At 38.2% G+C, this 17,079-nt stretch overlaps 7 non-coding genes across 7 annotated transcripts; all 7 read right to left on the bottom strand.

Moving 5' to 3' along the window:
- Window positions 1-162: 162 nt before the first annotated feature.
- Window positions 163-303, bottom strand: LOC133563899 (U4 spliceosomal RNA). Its single transcript, XR_009809175.1, has one exon. It is a non-coding gene; the product is annotated as a U4 spliceosomal RNA (small nuclear RNA).
- A 5,582-nt stretch (window positions 304-5,885) lies between these two features.
- Window positions 5,886-6,025, bottom strand: LOC133563859 (U4 spliceosomal RNA). The gene has a single exon (XR_009809143.1). It is a non-coding gene; the product is annotated as a U4 spliceosomal RNA (small nuclear RNA).
- A 3,487-nt stretch (window positions 6,026-9,512) lies between these two features.
- Window positions 9,513-9,653, bottom strand: LOC133563873 (U4 spliceosomal RNA). Its single transcript, XR_009809155.1, has one exon. It is a non-coding gene; the product is annotated as a U4 spliceosomal RNA (small nuclear RNA).
- Window positions 9,654-11,615: 1,962 nt separating this feature from the next.
- Window positions 11,616-11,756, bottom strand: LOC133563880 (U4 spliceosomal RNA). Its single transcript, XR_009809160.1, has one exon. It is a non-coding gene; the product is annotated as a U4 spliceosomal RNA (small nuclear RNA).
- Window positions 11,757-13,071: 1,315 nt separating this feature from the next.
- Window positions 13,072-13,212, bottom strand: LOC133563875 (U4 spliceosomal RNA). Its single transcript, XR_009809157.1, has one exon. It is a non-coding gene; the product is annotated as a U4 spliceosomal RNA (small nuclear RNA).
- A 1,068-nt stretch (window positions 13,213-14,280) lies between these two features.
- LOC133563862 (U4 spliceosomal RNA) lies at window positions 14,281-14,421 on the bottom strand. Its single transcript, XR_009809145.1, has one exon. It is a non-coding gene; the product is annotated as a U4 spliceosomal RNA (small nuclear RNA).
- Window positions 14,422-16,451: 2,030 nt separating this feature from the next.
- On the bottom strand, window positions 16,452-16,592 carry LOC133563937 (U4 spliceosomal RNA). The gene has a single exon (XR_009809207.1). It is a non-coding gene; the product is annotated as a U4 spliceosomal RNA (small nuclear RNA).
- Between the last annotated feature and the right edge of the window lie 487 nt (window positions 16,593-17,079).

Genomic DNA, 17,079 nt, shown 5'->3' with positions numbered 1-17,079 from the left:
CTTGTACAACAAATACATTCCATTGTTCTTTGTGTACAGTTAAGTTATGCAAGCTTTCCCATCAATACATTTTCAAGTTAAAGATGTAGTTTCATTGATACACCAGCACCTGTCAGGAAGAATTTTTCATTAAGGAGATCTTGAAGTTAAAAGATAGTAGAATCTCAATGGAGACTACCATAATTTGCAACAGCTCACTATGTTTCCAGCCATCAAAGCAGGGTATTGGGTAAAGTTTTCAAATAGCAATAATCACCCGCCAGAAAATTCTCATAAGCTATGATACTGTCACTGCACAAAGACATCAAGTGTACGTTGAAGGCCATTCAGTCACTACTCAGCCTACATTTCACAGATATGGTACTTCAGCACAGGACATTCATTCATTAAATTAATGGACTAGCATAACATAGTTGGCAAACACTTTTATTTTGTGTCTTGGAAGACTATTGTTCGAAATAGCATATTTATTTGTTGACCAAGGTTTGTTTGAACTTGTACTAGAAACACATTCTATATTTCTTTGTGTACAGTTGAGTTTTGCAAGGTTTCCTATCAATACATCTTCAAGTTAAGAGTTTAGGATGTAGTTTCATTGAGTGACCAGCACCTGTCATGCAGAATTTTTTTATTAACAAGATCTTGAAGTCAACAGAAAGATGAGTCTCAACAATACTATCAAAAATGGCCATAGCTAACTATAATTTAAGTTAGTGGTTCTCAAATGGGGGTACGCGTACCCCTGGTGGTACTTGAAGGTATGCCAAGGGGACATGAGATTTTTTTTTAAATATTCTAAAAATAGCAACAATTTAAAAATGCTTTAAAAAAAATCTATTTATTGAATAATACCTCAACAAAATATGAATGTAAGTTCATAAACTGTGGAAAAAAATACAACAATGCAATATTCAGTGTTGACAGCTCGATTTTTGTGGACATGTTCCATAAATATTGATGTTGTGAAGAAATTTTTAGAATTAAGTTCATGAATGCAGATGGATCTCTATTACAATCCCCATAGAGGGCACTTTAAGTTGATGATTACTTCTATGTGTAGGAATCAATCAATCAATCAATCAATCAATCAATCAATGTTTACTTATATATACTAGTGTCTCAAAGGGCTGCACAAACCACCACGACATCCTCGGTAGGCCCACATAAGGGCAAGGAAAACTCACACCCAGTGGGACGTCGGTGACAATAATGACCCAGTGGGACGTCGGTGACAATAATGACTATGAGAACCTTAGAGAGGAGGAAAGCAATGGATGTCGAGCGGGTCTAACATGATACTGTGAAAGTTCAATCCACAATGGATCCAACACAGTCGCGAGAGTCCAGTCCAAAGCGGATCCAACACAGCAGCGAGAGTCCCGTTCACAGCGGAGCCAGCAGGAAACCATCCCAAGCGGAGGCGGATCAGCAGCACAGAGATGTCCCCAGCCGATACAGAGGCAAGCAGTACATGGCCACCGGATCGGACCGGACCCCCTCCACAAGGGAGAGTGGGACATAGAAGAAAAAGAAAAGAAACGGCAGATCAACTGGTCTAAAAAGGGAGTCTATTTAAATGCTAGAGTATACAAATGAGTTTTAAGGTGAGAGTTAAATGCTTCTACTGAGGTGGCATCTCGAACTGTTACCGGGAGGGCATTCCAGAGTACTGGAGCCCGAACGGAAAACGCTCTATAGCCCGCAGGCTTTTTTTTGGCTTTGGGAATCACTAACAAGCCGGAGTCCTTTGAACGCAGATTTCTTGCCGGGACATATGGTACAATACAATCGGCAAGATAGGATGGAGCTAGACCGTGTAGTATTTTATACGTAAGTAGTAAAACCTTAAAGTCACATCTTAAGTGCACAGGAAGCCAGTGCAGGTGAGCCAGTACAGGCGTAATGTGATCAAACTTTCTTGTTCTTGTCAAAAGTCTAGCAGCCGCATTTTGTACCAACTGTAATCTTTTAATGCTAGACATGGGGAGACCCGAAAATAATACGTTACAGTAGTCGAGGCGAGACGTAACAAACGCATGGATAATGATCTCAGCGTCTTTAGTGGACAGAATGGAGCAAATTTTAGCGATATTACGGAGATGAAAGAAGGCCGTTTTAGTAACGCTTTTAATGTGTGCCTCAAAGGAGAGAGTTGGGTCGAAGATAATACCCAGATTCTTTACCGTGTCGCCTTGTTTAATTGTTTGGTGGTCAAATGTTAGAGTTGTATTATTAAATAGAGTTCGGTGTCTAGCAGGACCGATAATCAGCATTTCCGTTTTTTTGGCGTTGAGTTGCAAAAAGTTAGCGGACATCCATTGTTTAATTTCATTAAGACACGCCTCCACCTGACTACAATCCGGCGTGTTGGTCAGCTTTAGGGGCATGTAGAGTTGGGTGTCATCAGCATAATAGTGAAAGCTAACACCGTATTTGCGTATGATGTCACCTAGCGGCAGCATGTAGATGCTGAAGAGTGCAGGGCCAAGGACCGAACCCTGGGGAACTCCACACGTTACCTTAACGTAGTCCGAGGTCACATTGTTATGGGAGACACACTGCATCCTATCAGTAAGATAAGAGTTAAACCAAGACAGGGCTAAGTCTGACATACCAATTCGTGTTTTGATACGTTCTAATAAAATATTATGATCGACGGTATCGAAAGCAGCGCTAAGATCGAGGAGCAGCAACATAGATGACGCATCAGAATCCATCGTTAGCAGTAGATCATTAGTCATTTTTGCGAGGGCTGTCTCCGTTGAGTGATTTGCCCTGAAACCGGATTGAAAGGTTTCACATAGATTGTTAGACGCTAAGTGTTCATTTAACTGCTCCGCAACAATTTTTTCAAGGATTTTTGAAATAAAGGGAAGGTGAGACACCGGTCGGTAGTTTACCATGAGGTCAGGATCGAGGTTAGGTCTTTTAAGAAGAGGATGAATAACCGCTTTTTTGAATGCTAGGGGAACAGTGCCTGAGGAGAGTGATAAGTTTATAATATTTAGCACTGATGGACCTAATAATACAAAGAGCTCCTTGATCAGTTTCCCAGGAAGAGGGTCAAGTAAGCATGTTGTCTGTTTTATTCCATTTACACGTTGTAACAATTCCTCTAATGTTATTTCCTCAAAACGAGAGAAACTATTTTGGAGGGCAGTATCCGCCGTATATACCATCGTATCAGTGTTAATAGAACCACGTTGTAGCTGAGACGCATTGTCTTTAATCTCCTTTCTAATGACTTCAATTTTCTTACTAAAGAATTGCATAAAGTCATCAGCTGAGTGGGTTGAGCTACTGGAAGGGGTCCCTTGTTGGGTTAGCGATGCTAACGTACTAAACAAAAATTTAGGATCGTTTTTATTACGGTGGATGAGATTTGAGTAATATTTAGCTTTAGCTAAGGTAAGCATGCGTTTATAAGTTATTAAACCATCACTCCATGCTTGATGGTGCACCTCAAGTTTAGTCGTGCGCCATTTGCGTTCCAGCTTTCTACATAATAATTTCTGAGCTCTAGTTTTTTCTGTAAACCACGGGGTGCGCTTTTTTGGAGCCTTTTTTAACTTTAGCGGTGCTATGTTATCTATGGTTTCGCGCAGGGCGTTGTTAAAGTTGTTAGTGAGGTTATCAATAGAGCCCACATACTTTGGGAATGGTGCCATTACCGAGGGCAGTAGGTCAGCAAGAGTTGTCGTTGTGGCTGTATTAATGTTGCGGCTGCTATAGCAGTTATTATTATTATTGGTTTGACGAACATGCGTCTGAACCTCGAATTTTATAAGGTAATGATCGGACAATACTTTAGTATACGGGAGTATCGTAACTTTGGAGACGGTGATACCCCTGACAAGCACTAGGTCTATCGTATTACCGTTGCGATGCGTGGGTTCATTTATTATTTGTGTGAGACCACAGCTATCAATTACAGTCTGGAGCGCTACGCACGGTGGGTCCGATGGGGTATTCATATGGATATTAAAGTCCCCCATTATGATTATATTATCGGCGTGTGTCACTAGATCAGCAACGAACTCTGAGAATTCATTGATAAAGTCCGAATAGGGCCCTGGGGGGCGGTAGATAACAGCCAGGTGTAGAGGCAGCGGTGTGGCAGACTTCATAGTAAGCACCTCAAACGATTTATATTTATTATTTATGTTAGGACTAAGGTTAAAGTTTTCGTTGTATATTAGTGCGACCCCCCCACCCCTTTTAAGCGGACGGGCAATATGCGCATGTGTAAAGTTAGGAGGACATGCCTCATTTAGCGCAAAAAAGTCGTTTGGTTTAAGCCAGGTTTCGCTGAGACCGATGACGTTAAGATTGTTGTCTCTGATAATATCATTAACTAATAACGTTTTGGGAGACAATGATCTTATGTTTAAAAAACCTATATTATAGGTAGTGGGCTGTTTTAGGGAGTTTTTGATCAAATTATCCGTAGTAGCAATATTAATAATGTTGTGTTTATTATGCCCAGTGCATTTAGTATAGTTACGACCATATCTAGGAATTGATACGACAGGAATTTTCCGATTGTTTGATTGTTGCTTTGATAAACTGCACGCATCATGGTTAGCCACCTCAGTATCGGGGATTTTCCGATTGTTTGTTTGTTGCTTTGATAAACTGCACGCATCATGGTTAGCCACCTCAGTAACGGGGATTTTCCGATTGTTTGTTTGTTGCTTTGATAAACTGCACGCATCATAGTTAGCCACCTCGGTAAAACACATGTCCAACTCTGAAACACTCAAAGCAGAAAAAACGTGTTCTAATTTAACTGACTCCTTACCCAGACCAGTAGTCTCGCATTTTCCATTTAAATCCGTCTTCAGGATGGAGGGAAGTGGTGTTCTGTGGGGTTTAGCCTTCTGCTTTGTTTTTAGCCTCGCTCGACATCCGCTTTTCCGATCACACCGCTGGCGTCTGCTCCGTAGACGGCCCCCGCTGCTACTAGACTCCCCTGCTTCACAGGCCGCTGGATTTAGCCGCCGACGTATTCCCATGCTAGTTAGCATGTTTAGCAAGCACGCGTCTATCAGTCCAAAACGGCCCGATATGTCCACATCCAGAAGTGTCTGGCGGTCGTACGTGATCACGGAGTGACCACGATGTGAGCCAGCCATACAGTTTGTAGAATTGTCTGGTATTTCTGCCAAATGAATCACTTGTTTATTTTTCAACTAGTTTTTAGTTATTATCATATCTTTTTTTCCAATTAGTTCAAGAAAGACCACTACAAATGAGCAATATTTTGTTATACAATTTAATAAATCAGAAACTGATGACATAGAGCTGTATTTTACTTTTGTATCCCTTTTTTTCAACCAAAAATTCTTTGCTCTGATTAGGGGTTACTTGAATTAAAATCATGTTCACAAAGGCTACGTCATTGAAATAAAGGTTGAGAACCCCTGATTTAAGTCATCAAGGCAGGGTATTGAATAAGGTTTTCAACGGGCTGTAATCATGCTTCGAACAAACCTCATGAACTAAAATACTGTCAATGCACCATTACATCTAATAATCGTTCAAGGCCATTCAGTCACTACTCAGCCTACATTTCACAGTTATGGTACTTCAGCACAGAACATTCATTCATTAAATTAATGGACTAGCATAACGTAGTTGGCAAACTCTTTTATTCTTTGTTTTGTAAGACTTGTTCGAAATAGCATATGTATTTGTTGACCAAGGTTTGTTTGAATTTGAACTACAAACACGTTGTATACTGCTATGCGTACAGTTGTCTTATGTAAGGTTTCCTATCAATACATCTTCAATAATAGAGTAAAGGATGTATTATCATTGACAGACTAGTAAATGTCATGCAGACTTTTTTGTTAATGAGATCTTGATGGTAACAGAAAGATGAGTCTCAATAGAGACTATCAAAAATTGCCATAGCTGACTCTATTTCATGTCATCAAGGCAGTGTTTGGGTAAAGTTTTTAACTTGCAATAATCACGCCTCAGATAAACCTCATGGACTATGTTACTGCCACTGCACAAAGATATAAAGTACATGTTCAAGGCCATTCAGTCATTAACCAACCTACATTTCAGAGTTACGGTATGTCAGCACAGAACAATCACACATTTACCTAATGTACTAGCATAACATAATTGGCAAACTTTATTATTCTTTAGCCTGTAGAACTGTTATGTGAAATAGCATTTTTTTTCCTTATAATTTGCTCAACTTTCAAGGCCATTCAGTCATTACCCAGCTTACATTTCACAGTTACAGTACTTCAGTACTAGGGCTGCGAATCTTTGGGTTTAGTTTAGTTTATTAAGGATCCCCATTAGTCTACACCGCAGTGGAGACTATTCTTCCTGGGGTCCAGGCAAAAAACATCACACAATCACAAAACAAAAGATTGAAATGCAGTACAACATAATTCAATAATAAAATGTCATAATACAAAAGTCACAACAACAAAGAACCAAAAAATAATAATAATAACTTATGTTACATAATAATTTTCATACCAAAGATAAAAAATAGCAATATATAAATATGTATACGTATATATTTTTGCAAAAATAAAACAAAGAACCAATGGCCTAAAATATACACATTAGTGTACCAAAGACCAACAATAAGTGACGAAAAAGTACCATCCATCCATTTTCTACTGCTTATCCCATAATCAATAAAATACTCAATAGTCAATAAAAACAGTCATGACATTAGGTACAATCTAGAATAATCTCTTTCCGCAATACTTCTCTTCTTAGTCTATTCTTAAAGCCCACTATGCTGGTGATTGATAGCAGACATTGTGGAAGTCGGTTCCAGTAAGTGATTGCCCTTTTTCAAAACATCACTTTTGGGATTAAGATGGGTGAGAGCACTTCTTAAGGCTAGCCTGGTACCGTAGTTGTGACTGTCACTGGCAAGCAACAGCTGAGAATACAGATATGAAGGTTTATGGTATGTATAGATGTTTTTTAAAAATAGAATCAAACTACATGCTAGTCTTTCACCAATTTCATCAATGACAATTCATGATGCATGATCTCAATGCCGGTCCTAAATGAGCAATGGAGAGCTAGTCTGGCAGCTCTGTTTTGGGTAAGTTGGATTTTAATTAGATCTTATTTAGATGCATTAGACCTAATTGCTGGGTGGTAGTCAATATGTGACAACACAAGGGATTGATGGATGGAGTATAATAAAGGGAATACCACAATATAATGTTTTAATATTTGAAAGGGTTTCATTGAAAATGACACATTGCTGTCTGTTGACTAGGTAGCTTTTCATCCAGTTAATCGCTGAGAGTTTAAAACCATAAGCAGACATTTTTATAAGAAGTAGTTTGTGGTCAATAATATCAAAAGCTGCACTAAAATCTAATAGCACTGTGCCAACTAATAATTTACTCTCAATTTGTTTTAACCAGTAATCTGTTAATTGTGTGAGAGCTGTGCATGTTTAATGGCCATTTTTATGAGCATGTTGAACAAATGAATCTTATTTATAGAGAAATAATTTTGAATTTGCTTAAATATAATTGTTTCCCCCCGCGACCCCGAAAGGGAATAAGCGGTAGAAAATGGATGGATGGATAATTGTTTCCATTAATTTTCCTAATACTGGTAAAATGCTAATAGGCCTACTATTCGATCCAGTGAATGCTTCTTTTCTATTTTTTGGTAGAGGAGTTACTCTAGCAACCTTCTATACCTGAGGATAGATTCCTTCTTTAAAACTTAAGTTAAAAATATAGCATATCGTACTGGCTATTATTCCAGCTGACAACTTTAAAAGTCTACTATCTAGGTTATCATGACCACAAGGTTTGTCAGATTTCACTTCAAATAATAGATTCTCAATTTCCAATACATTAGTGACTGACAATTCAAATGTACATTCTTTGTCCTGCATGATATCATTTTTAATAAGTGACTCAGATAGAATACCATTTACAGGCAGTATGCCATTTCTTATAGTATCAACTTTACTTATGAAATAATTGTTTAAGTAATTAGCAATTTCTTTGGGCTTGGTGATAAAGCCTTCACCTGATTCAAAAAATGCTGGTGTTTTTCACATTTTATATCTACCCACGATTCGATTCAATATCGATCCTTGGGGTCACAATTCGATTCAAAATCCATGTTTTTTTTTCAATTCAACACGATTCTCGATTCAAAAACAATTTTTTCCCGATTTAAAAGGATTCTATATTCATTCAATACATAGGATTTCAGCAGGATCTACCCCAGTCTACTGAAATGCAAGCAGAGTAGTACATTTTTGTAAAACGCTTTTATAATTGTAAAGGACAATGTTTTATCAACTGATTGCAAAAATGTACATTTGTTTTAACTATTAAACAAACCAAAAATATGACTTATTTTATCCTTGTGAAAATATTGGACACAGTGTGTTGTCAAACTTATGAGATGCGATGCAAGTGTAAGCCACTGTGACACTATTGTTCTTTTTTTTTTATTTTTTATAAATGTCTAATGATAATGTCAATGAGGGGTTTTTAATCACTGCTATGCTGAAATTATAACTAATATTGATACTGTTGTTGATAATATTCATTTTTGTTTCACTACTTTTGGTTAATTCTGTGTCGTGTTTGTGTCTCCTCTCAATTGCTCTGTTTATTGCAGTTCTAAATGTTGCTGGATCAGGTTTGGTTTTGGAATTGGATTGCATTATTATGGTATTGTTGTGTTTTGTTTTGTTGGATTGACAAAAAAAAAAAAAAAAGGTCGTTTTTTTTCAAATTGATTTTTTAAAAATGATAATCGATTCGAAATCGCACAACGTGAGAATCGCGATTCAAATTCGAATCAATTTTTTCCCACACCCTTATTCAGTACAGAACATTCATTCATGGACAAACATAACGTAGTTGGAAAACTCTTTTATTGTTTGTTTTGTAAGACTTGTTCAAAATAGCATATTTATTAGTTGACCAAGGTTTGTTTGAACTTATACTAGAATCACATTATATTCTGCTATGTGTACAGTTGACTTATGTAAGGTTTCCTATCAATACATCTTCAAGAAAAGAGTAAAGGATGTTTTATCATTGACAGACCAGTAATTGTCATGCAGACTTTTTCGTTAATGAGATCTTGTTGTTAACAAAAAGATGAGTCTCAATGGAAGGCTTCACGGTGGAAGAGGGGTTAATGCGTCTGCCTCACAATACGAAGGTCCTGAGTAATCAGGGTTCAATCCTGGGCTCGGGATCTTTCTGTGTGGAGTTTGCATGTCCTCCCCGTGAATGCGTGGGCTTCCTCCCACTTCCAAAGACATGCACCTGGGGATAGGTTGATTGGCAGGACTAAATTGGCCCTAGTGTGTGAATGTGAGTGTGATTGTTGTCTGTCTGTTTGTGTTGGCCCTATGGATTAGGTGGCGACTTGTCCAGGGTGTACATCGCATTCCGCCCGATTGCAGCTTAGATAGGCACCAGCGCTCCCCGCACACCTACAGGGAATAAACCGTAGAAAATGGATGGATGGAATCTCAACGGACACTATCAAAAACTGCCATAGCTGACTCTATTTCAAGTCATCAAGGCAAGGTATTGGGTAAAGTTTTCAATTAGCAATAATCATTCCTCAGATAAGCCTCATGAGTTATGATACTGCCACTGCACAGAGATATCAAGTAAATGTTCAAGGCCATTCAGTCATGACCCAACCTACATTTCAGAGTTATGGTACTTCAACACAAAATAGTCACACATTTAATTAATGTACTCGCATAACATAACTGGCAAACTCTTTTATTCTTTGTCCCGTAAGACTGTTGTGGGAAATAGTATATTTATTTCTTATAATTTGACCAACGTTTGTTTGAACTTGTACTAGAAACACATTCTATTGTTCTTTGTTTACAGTTGAGTTATGCAAGGTTTCCTATCGATACAATTTCAAGTTAAGGATGTAGTTTCATTGACAGATCTGCACCTGTCACACAGACATTTTCATTAATGACATCTTGATGTTAACAGAAAGATGAGTCTTAATGGAGACTATATCAAAAGCTGCCATAACTGACTATGTTTCAAATCATTAAGGCAAGGTATAATCACACTTCAGATTTACCTCATGGGATACGTTACTGCCACTGCACAAAAATGTCCAGTGAATGTTCAACCCCATTTAGTCATTACCCAGCCTACATTTATAGTTATGGTACTTCAGCACAGAACATTCATTCATTAAATTAATGGACTAGCATAACATAGGTGGCAAATTCTTTAATTCTTTGTCTTGGAATACTGTTGTTCGAAATCGCATATTTATTTGTTGACCAAGGTTTGCTTGAACTTGTACTAGAAACACATTCTATTGTTCTTTGTGTACAGTTGAGTTTTGCAAGGTTTCCTATCAATACATCTTCAAGTTAAGAGTTTTGGATGTAGCGTCATTGACTGACCAGCACCTGTCATGCAGAATATTTCATTAACGAGATCTTGAAGTCAACAATGAGTCTCAACAAAGACTATCAAAAATGGCCATAGTTAACTATACTTTAAGTAAGTGGTTCTCAAATGGGGATACACGTACCCCTGGTGGTACTTGAAGGTATGCCAAGGGGCACGTGAAATATTTTTTAAATATTCTAAAAATAGCAACAATTCAAAAATCCTTTAAAAAATATATTTATTGAATAATACTTCAACAAAATATGAATGTAAGTTCATAAAATGTGAAAAAAAAATACAACAATGCAATATTCAGTGTTGACAGCTAGATTTTTGGGGACATGTTCCATATATATTGATGTTGTGAAGAAATGTTTAGAATTAAGTTCATGAAAGCAGATGAAACTCTATTACAATCCCCAAAGAGGGCCCTTTAAGTTGATGATTACTTCTGTGTAGATATCTTTATTTATAATAGAATCACTTGTTTATTTTTCAACTGGTTGATAGTTATTTTCATGTCTTTTTTTCCAAATAGTTCAATAAAGACCTCTACAAATGCGCAGTATTTTGTTATACAATTTAACAAATCAGAAACTGATGACATAGTGTTGTATTTAACTTTTTAATCTCTTTTTTTCAAGCAAAAAGGATTTGCTCTAATTAGGGGGTACTTGAATTAAAAACTTGTTCACAGGGGTTACATCACCGAAATAAAGGCTGAGAACCACTGATTTAAGTCATCAAGGCAGGGTATTGGGTAAAGTTTCCAACTAGCAAAAATCACACCTCAGATAAACATCATGATCTACAACACCACCGCTGAATAAAGATATCAAGCAAATGTTCAAGGCCATTCAGTCATTACCCAACCTACATTTCACAGTTATGGTACTTCAGCACCGAACAATCACACATTTTATTAATGTAGTAGCATAACATAATTGGCTAACTCTATTATTCTTTATCCTGTAAGACTGTTGTGTGAAATAGCATATTTATTTCTCATAATTTGACCAATGTTTTTTTGAACTTGTACTAAAAACACATTATATTGTTCTTTGTGTACAGTTGAGTTATGCAAGGTTTCCTATCGATACATTTTGAAGTTAAGGATGTAGTTTCATTGACAGACCAGCACCTGTCATGCAGAAAATTTCATTAATGACATCTTGAAGTTAACAGATAGAGAAGTCTCAAAGTAGACTATCAAAAATTGCCATAGCTGACTATATTTCAAGTCATCAAGACAGGGTATTAGGTAAAGTTTTCAACTCGCGATAATCACCCCTCGGATAAAACTCACGGGCTATGATACTGCCACTGAACAAAGATTTCGAGTAAATGTTCAAGGCCATTGAGTCATTGCCCAGCCTACATGTCACAGTTTCGGTACTTCAGCACAGAACATTCAATCATTAAATTAATGGACGAGCATAACATAGTTGGCAAACTATATTATTCATTGTCTTGTAAAACTGTTGTGTGAAATATCGTATTTGTCATCATTTGACCGTTTGTTTGTTTAAACATGTACTAAAAATACATTCCAATGTGCTTTGTGTACATTTAAGTTATGTAAGGTGTCCTACAGTATTTTCAAAGAAAGAGTTTATGATCTAGTATCATTGACAGACCAGTACATGTCATGCAGAATTTTTCATTAACGAGATCTTGATGTTAACAAAAAGATGAGTTTCAACTAGGTGTGTAACAGTACGTGTATTTGTATTGAACCGTTTCGGTACGGGGGTTTCAGTTCGGTTCGGAGGTGTACCGAACGAGTTTCCACACCGATATATTATGTAGCGTACCGCACGTTGTGTAAACAATGCACACCGAGGCACAACACACGGCATGCTAGCAGCGACCGGGCTACAATAGACTGACCAAACCTCCTCTTGTACTCTTTTGCGGGGCTGTCTGGATGGAGTTTCTTAAATGCCTCAAATGTCCGGCAGTTTAAGCTAGGGTTGCGTGTATTTTCAATGTACGTTCATTGTTAAGATGTTAAAAACAAAAAAAATTGTGCACACAGCAGCATTCGTGAGGGAGGGGCAGAGACAGGGAGAGCGAGAGAGTTATGATAAACGTGCATGCGTCGCCAGGCTCCGCTTTTTACCCGTAGATTTATCAGATTTAATTTTTTACCCATAGATTTATCAGATTTTTTTTTTTTTTTATCTATAGGAGGGGTGTCAAAAGTGTGCCCCGGAAGCCATTTGCGGCCCACAGCTAATGTTTTAAAGGCCCACGGCACATTTTAAAAATACTATTGAAATAAACAAAAACATAAACAAAAGTGAAATAAAAAACCTTAAAGGCTAAATGTAATTTAGAAAAAGTTGCAACGTTGACTAACAGAACAAAGCTGTTTTTTTTTTCTTTCAAACTGTCACTGCTCAAAACATAATATTGAATCAAAATCAATGTAAATATGAATTATTGACCTATCCAAGGTTCCGATTACTTCACATCAAATATTCCACTAAGAAAAAAGAGTTTGGTGGAAGAGTATGTAAATTTGGTGAATAAATAACCATAAATTTATATTTTGTTGTTTTCTTACTGTACTGAATATGAACCGAACCAATACCTCGGAACCAAGGTACATACCGAAGCAATTTTTCTTGTATCATTACACCCTTAGTCTCAACGGAAGCTGTCAAAAATTGCCATAGTTAACGATGTTTCAAGTCATCAAGGCGGGGTATTGGGTAATGTTTTCAATTAGCAATAATCACACCTCAGATAAACCTCATGAGCTATAACACTGCCGCTGCACAAAGATGTCTAATGAATTTTCAAGGCCACTCAGTCACTACTCAACCTACATTTCACAGTTACGGTATTTCAGCACTAGGGGTGTAACGGTACACAAAAAATCTTCCACCAAAAATATTTTTCTTAGTGGAATATTTGATGTGAAGTAATCAGAACCTTGGATAGGTCAATAATTTATAATAATATTGATTTTAATTCAATATTATGTTTTGAGCAATGACAGTTAGAAAGAAAAAAACAAACAGCTTTGTTTTATTAGTCAACATTGCAACTTTTTCTAAATTACATTTAACCTTCAAGCTTTTTTATTTCACTTTTCTTATGTTTTTGTTTATTTCAATAGTATTTTTAGAATGGGGTTTTTATCAATGGATAAAAAGCAGAGCCTGGAGACGCCTGCGCGTTAATCATAACTCTCTCGCTCTCTGCCCCTCCCTCACGAATGCTGCTGCTGTGTGCACAATTTGTTTTGTTTTTAACCCCTTCTTAACCCTGAACGTACATTGTTAATCCACGCAACCGTAACTCAAAATGAAGAGCCCAGTCGCTGCTAGCATGCTGGCAAAAGAGGACATGTCTGGTGCTAGCAACGATTGGGCGAGGATAGACTGACCATACGTCCTCTTCTTTAACGGGTCTGTCTGGGCGGGGTTTCTTAAACGCCTCAAATATCCGGCTGAGTATGGTTTGCGCTACTTAATATGTCCGTGTGGAAACTCGTTCGGTACACCCCCGTACCGAAATGGTTCAATACAAATACACGTACCGTTACACCCCTATTTAGCACATAACATTTATCTATTAGATTACTGGACTAGCATAACATAGTTGGCAAACTCTTTTATTCTTTGTCTTGTAAGACTGTTATTCGAAATAACATATTTGTTAACCAAGATTTGTTTGAACTTGTACTAGAAACACATTCCACTATGCTTTGTGTACAGTTGAGTTATGTAAGGTTTCAATAAAAAAACATTTTCAAGATAAGAGTTTAGGAGGTAGTTTAATTGACAGGCCAGCACCTGTTTTACAGACTTGTTCTTTAATGAGATCTCGATGTTAACAAAAAGATGAGTTTCAATGGAGACTACCATAAATTGCCATAGCTGATTATGTTTCAAGTCATCAAGGCTGGGTATTGGGTTAAGTTTTCAATTAGCATTAATCACGCCTCAGAGAAACCTCATAGGCTATGATACTGCCACTGCACAAAGATGTAGAGTAAATGTTCAAGGCTATTCAGTCATTGCCCAGCCTACATTTTACAGTTACGGTACTTCCGCACGGAACACTCATTCATTAAATTAATGGACTAGCATAACATAGTTGGCAAACTCTTTTATTCTTGGTCTTGGAAGACTGTTGTTCGAAATAGCATACTAATTTGTTGACTAAGGTTTGTTTGAAATTGTACTGGAAACACATTCTATTGTTCTTTGTGTACAGTTGAGTTTTGCAAGGTTTCCTATCACTACATCTTCAAGTTAAGAGTTTAGGATGTAGTTTCAGTGACTGACCAGCATCTGTCATGCAGAATTTTTCGTTTTCGAGATCTTGAAGTCAACAGAAAGAGGAGTCTCAACAAAGACTATCAAAAATGGCCATAGCTAACTGTATTTGAAGTCATCAAGGCAGGGTATTGGGTAAGGTTTTCAACTGGGTATAATCTTGAGTTGTGTCATTCGCAAAGGATTCGTTCCAATGAACGAATCTTCTAAATGAACGTACTGAACCGAATCACTTCATGAAATGATTCGTTCTTTTCTCAGTTCAGTTGAGCTCCGCCGCGACTATGCCGGTATGAGTTGAACTGGCGCATTCTGTGACTCACTGAACCCTCGACGTCGGCGAACGACACAGCCAGCTACTCATCATGGGGGGGGGGGGGGGGACTGAGCAAACAATTCGTTCACGACATGAATCACTCAGTGAACGACAACGCTCTCGCTCTCTGCTCTGCTTGCCCCAATGCCGCGAGTGATTTTAGTAGGCTTTTACTATTTTTTTTATTTCCCACTTTTATTTATTTCCTATTTTTATTTCAGTGCAATAAAATATATTTAAAAACCAATACATTTAGTCACACTTTGTTTATCTGAGAGGCCGGAAACGCACACACAGTGTTTTTAAAAGTAAAAGAATCTCTACTACAGCTGCAATGTCTGTTTGCGAACGTCAAAGGGAGTCTGTCAGGGCAGAGAGCAATTCACGTCTGTCGCCCTCTGGCCCACAGAACTGTAGCTGAGTGATTCAGGTTCGCTTCAGGAACCTACAAAAACTGACAGGTTGTCGCTGAGGACGTGATTTAGGTTTGCGCTGCACTCACTCATTCAGAATCAGGACTCGCGAACCTGCTGACACAGAGAACTGACTGTGTCGCGAAGGATGACGTCACATTGAGGCTCTCATTCAGTCACTGTGCGCGTCGTACATTGGGTGCTGAGGGCTTGTGTCGTTCGCGAACTGACACACACCGAGATCTGCAGGTGAGGAAGCTGTTACTGACTGACTCATGATTTGCCGAACTGTACACAGAACTGCTGCTGCAGAAGTGATTCAGGTTCACGTACTGAACTGTGCTGACTGTGGCGCTGTGTCAATCACTCACTCCCTAGTATACTGCATGCTCAGACCTGTGTAGGGACTCGCGTTCATCCTATTTGCTGCTTCTCCCGCAAATGTCTGCACTGTACTGTCCTACGCACGCCCCCCCCTCCTTTTGGGGGGGGGGGGGGGGGGCAATAGGTGAACTTATTTTTTTTCTAACAAATCAATTTAAGGAACTGATTCTAGTGATTCAGTACAGTCAAAAGAAATGCTAATCACATCACTAGTATAATCACACCTCGAATTAACCTCATGGGCTAAGATACTGCCAATGCACAATTATATCAAATAAATGTTCAAGGCGATTCAGTCATTACCCAGCCTACATTTCACAGTTACGGAACTTCAGCACAGAACATTCATTTATTGAATTAATGGACTAGCATAACGTAGTTGGCAAACTCTTTTATTCCTTGTCTTGTAAGACTTGTTCGAAATAGCATATTTATTTGTTGACCAAGGTTTGTTTGAACTTGTACTAGAAACACATTGTATTCTGCTGTATACAGTTGACTTATGTAAGGTTTCCTATCAAAACATCTTCAAGAGAAGAGTATAGGCTGTAGTATCATTGACAGACCAGCAATTGTCATGCAGACTGTTTCGTTAATGAGATCTTGATGTTAACAGTAAGTTGAGTCTCAATGGAGACTATCAAAAATTGCCATATTTGACTATGTCTCAAGTCATCAAAGTGGGGTATTGGGTAAAGTTTTCAACTAGCAATAATCACACCTCAGATTAATCTCATGGGTTATGATACTGCCACTGCACAAAGATATCAAGTAAATGTTCAAGGCCATTCAGTCAGTACCCAACCTACATTTCAGAGTTACGGTACTTCAGCACCGAACAATCACACATTTAATAAAGTAGTAGCATAACATAATTGGCAAACTCTATTATTCTTTATCCTGTAAGACTCTTAGTCTGGGAAGACAAAAGGCCAGGAGAGCACACACTGAGAGATAAGCAAGTGCACCATAGGCGGTCCTCCGACAGACCGGAACTCCTGCAGCTTCCTGCAGCTGTGAGGAGGTTCCGGTCGTCCTAGGTTTCCTTTGCTTTTGGATACAGCTCCCCACAGTGAAGAAGTGATGTTGGAGTCTGTGCGTCTCCCTCGTCGTGAAAGACCTCAACGGTGGGCGGATGATGGTTGCATACAAGCTCCACAACGGTCACAAAGGCCGAAATGCCCTCCATCTTGGAGATGTCAAACCAACATTTATTTGAATTTTGGCTCTTCTTTGTTTTTGTTTTTGGCATC

The sequence above is a fragment of the Nerophis ophidion genome, linkage group LG12, assembly GCF_033978795.1.
Source record: "Nerophis ophidion isolate RoL-2023_Sa linkage group LG12, RoL_Noph_v1.0, whole genome shotgun sequence".
Classification (NCBI taxonomy): domain Eukaryota; kingdom Metazoa; phylum Chordata; class Actinopteri; order Syngnathiformes; family Syngnathidae; genus Nerophis; species Nerophis ophidion.
This window is presented reverse-complemented; position numbering and strand designations above follow the sequence as displayed.